Genomic DNA, 4,149 nt, shown 5'->3' with positions numbered 1-4,149 from the left:
CACTTTATGCAATAATCAGCCATTAATATTTTGCAAATTGTTCCACTTTTTATAATTTGCTACATTTATTTCTCAGCTACCATTTATTTTAATTTACAAATATATTAAATTTACTATACAATAATTCAAAATTAATATACAATTAGAAATTTATTCTAGCATTTTCTATAGTAAAATTGCTATACATGCCTATTAAAGCTAAATTTTGGTTCATTATAAAATTACTATACACGCACATTAATTCTACAATAGCAGTATATGAATCCAACAATATCATGTATAGTAAATTTACTACACGTATATGCATGTTGCTTCCATTACATTTATAGTAAAATTGCTACAGAAATTTCTAACAGTGCACAATAAGCTTTTATCGCTTCACTGATTATTTAAACTGTTTGTCGATTCTGTAATAACAATAATAATCCTCAATTTTAATTTTATATAAGTACACAAAACTCTCGCTTTCAGTCTCCCTGTCCTCAGCCTTGCTAGAACTGCTGGCTCACGCAGTTTCTCAGGGGAGGTTAGGTTGGCAAGGGAGCGGGGTAGTTTTTCGGTCATGAGTTTTGGCCTTCATGATGGACAAGGGTAGTTCTCGTAGTGCTGGGGGAAAAGAGGGGAGAAAAAAGGTGTCTGCAGGGGCTGTGAGGGGTGAAATAGTGCAAAGCAGGAGAAAATGTGGGGCTGCTGGCTGCAGTACGTACTTCGTTTACATGGACAGGTTACAGTTACCGACTGAAGAGCTAAAGGTGTTCCGCGAGAGTACTGGCAGTGCTGGTAGTGAATTAGACGAGCAGAACATTTACAGAAGGCCACGAGGTGGCCTTAGCGTGGCCCAGTGTCGAGTGGTGCGTCAGGGAAGGGAAAGAACCAAAGCGAAGGAAGCGGCAAGACAAGGAAGAGAATGGCCAGCGCAAGTGAGGGCGAGGATCTCTTGAAGAGGAAAAGGGACAGCAAAAAGAGTCTGGAGAAAAGCGCGCTGAAGAGTCCCTTAAAAAAAAGCGTACGGGCACTTAGGTTACCCCCCCCCCCCTCCTCTCTCTAAAAGTGGTGAGTCAGACCGAAAAGGAGGCCCTTGTGGTGCCGATAGGCGTGTCTAGAGGGTTAAGGGAGGACGTAAGGGAGGCTATGGGGCAGGTGAAAAGTATGAGGGAGGACCTGAGGGTAAGACATGAGAGATGGGAAAAGGAGGTAAAGGAGCTAAGGAGGAAAGTAGAAGGATTGCAGAGAAAAGTGGTGTCGGTAAGGAAGGAAAAAGAGGATACAATGAAGCAGATAGAGAAAGGGATTAGGGTGTGGATAGAAATGGCGGAAGAGGGGGTACTGCGTAACAAAAATAGGAAAAAGGTCAAGAACGTTTTCATCGATTAAAACTTGACGAGGAAGGAGAGGGATGTGCAGAGAATGCTAAATAACAGGGCTAAGAAGGAGAGGAGTGAAAGGAGCGTGGCGAAGTTAAGGTATCAGAAAATATAAATAGATAAAGAACTCTCTTTATGGCACGAGGAGAAGGGAGATAGGAGTAAAGCAGGTTACATAATGTTAAAGTTGCTGTACTGGAACGTTGCAGGGGTAAAGAAGAAAGATGAGGATTTCTGAAGGTATATTTAGGAATTTGATGTGGTTGGACTGGCACAGATGTGGTGGAGAGAAAGGAATGAGATAGAGTGGAGCCAAAATTGCCAAGGGGGTATAGGTGGAGACTACAGGAGGCGATCAGAGTCAAAAAGAGAGGAAGGGCTAGTGGGGGAATAATAACAGGGGCTATCGATGGCTTAGGGGAAGAAGTTTATGGAAAGGAAGCAGGAGAGGGCGTGAAAATGAGGGCAGTAAACATATGAGGGGTAACGTATATGTATCTGACTGTGTGCAATAAGGATGGGATAAAAAGGGTTCAAGAAAGGCTGAAAAGGTAGAACTCCGAAAGCAAATCGAAGGATAAGATAATAAATAAAGGGGGGAGCTTCTAAGAGACTGGATGGAGGACAGAAGCTAGGCGGTGGCGAATGGTGTGGAAGGGAGGGTGGAATCAGATCATCAGCCTATAAGTTTTTGGAAAAAGGCAGAGGGCGGCGCAAGGCGGGGTGGGGAAGAAGGGTCGTTAGGGGAGAGGGTGTGATGGACGAGAGAGGCGATAGAGAAGTATTAGGAGGAGATGAGCAACGTAAGCTTTGAGAGGATGTCGGTGGACGAGATATGGGAGAATCTGAAATAGAATGTGAAGGGGTGTGTGTAAAAGAAGGTATTTTGGAAGAAGGAGTAAGGAATGGTAAAGCAATTCTAGTACTTAGAAATGAGGAAGGAGTTTAGGGTGATATGTAAAAAGAAAGAGCAGAAAAGGAAAAAGAGCTGGAAGAGGAGTTGAAAAGTGTTAAGATAGAAGGAAACTTGTGGAAGACGATTAACAGGTTTAGGAAACGTAGGGTGGGATACCATGGATACGGAAAGAAAGCTAGCGGCTGGATTGATAGGACGCGTTGAAGTAGCAGGAGTCTTCCTGTTTCTAAGAAATGGGAGAATGGATGGTCACATAGAAGAGAGAGTGAGAAGGGCAAATGTGGTGATGAGGCAGGTGTGAGGGCTGGGGAAGAGGTTGTTCAGAGATGATTTTATAAAATGAATGAAATTGTTTTTTTCGTTAGCCATGCCTATATTATTTTAGGTAGTGGAGGTGTAAATATGAGGAGTGATTTTGGTAGAGGGGGGAAGGGTGCTGAGTAGGGAGTGTTGGTGGGGGAAGGAGAACAGACGTAGGGATTCGAAGATGGACGTGGAAAGGGAAAGGTATTTTAGAACGAATGGATTGCAGATATGTGAAGTGAGAACAAAGGTATATGAGTTGGTTCAAAAGAATGGCATGAAAAAAGAGAAGGCAAAAGTAGAGGATGCGGTTGCATGAAGGATTTAAATAGGTTCTGGCATTCTGGAGAGAAGAGAATGTGTGAATTGTGTGGAAAGGGGAATGTAAAAGTTGCGCACTGGTTAGAGGAGTTTGAAGAGGTGGAAAGAGGTGGGATAAGCATAGAAGTATAGTTGCATGAAAGGAGGGACAAACGTGCAGTAATATGCGCGAACGAGGTGTGAGGTAAGATCGAGAAGAAGAGAAGGAAGGAGGAAGAGAAATGGAAAAGGAAAGATGTAAATAGGAGAGGAAGTAGGTGTAAGAAAATTGTAAATATTGTAAATAAGTAATCGGTTTTAGCCACAGATAGAGAGGCTGGCAATGCGAGGCATAGCGAGAAAATAGCGACATGCGTGCGAGGGCAACGAGGCGAGGAAAAGTGAGGCCAAGTGAGGGCAGTGATCCCACATCTGAAACGAGACGTTGTCCAATACTATCACAGATCTATGTCCGTGTGAATAAAGTAGGAGACGATATAAATAACTGTGTTCATTTATACTGTGTTCTGAAGGTTTCAATGCCTCAATTTGGAGGTTATGTTTTTCAGGTGTAAAATATTATATTAATACTATTTTATATATAATTAAAAATTTTTCATAAGGACAACCGCAGGATTTCGCCGGGAGCGGGTGTTAATCTGAAAAATTGCACCTGCTTCCAGCGAAATCGAGGTAAAATTTCAGCCACAACCACGTCTCACAACCGTGCGATAGATGGTTACAGTCTGTAAAGGAGTCAATACGACGATCCAGCAAAAGCCTTCTGCATTTTTCCCGCAAGTGTTCTAGCATATTTTTGACACGCAGGGATGCTTTTTAGGCCATTAGAAAGTGAAAGCTTGGCACCTCCAAGAGCGCCGATGATAAGGACGATCAGTTTAACAGAATATTCCGGGTACAATCGTTGCAACTCCCTTATAAGATCTCGATACCTCTCTTTCTTTTCATTCTCCTTGGCTATGATGTTTTTGTCGGCTGGTGCCGAAAATTCGATAACGAACATGGTTCGCTTCTCGAAGTCAAGAAGAACCATGTCAGGCCTCGAGTGAGCAAGAGAAACAATTGTCGAGAATATAAAGTTCCAGTATATGCGGCACTTCCCATTCTCGACAATTGACTCAATTTTCCTAGGAGCATTTAGATGAGTGATATTAAGGTGAATGCCGTAGGAGTGACAGAGATGGTAATAAAGCACTCTTAGTGCCGCATTGTGCCTTTGAATGTAGGTCGTTCCTGCGTGAGTTG

This window comes from Belonocnema kinseyi, chromosome 1 (genome assembly GCF_010883055.1).
Source record: "Belonocnema kinseyi isolate 2016_QV_RU_SX_M_011 chromosome 1, B_treatae_v1, whole genome shotgun sequence".
In the NCBI taxonomy this organism is placed as follows: Eukaryota; Metazoa; Arthropoda; class Insecta; order Hymenoptera; family Cynipidae; genus Belonocnema; species Belonocnema kinseyi.
Note: the sequence above shows the minus strand (reverse complement) of the source record.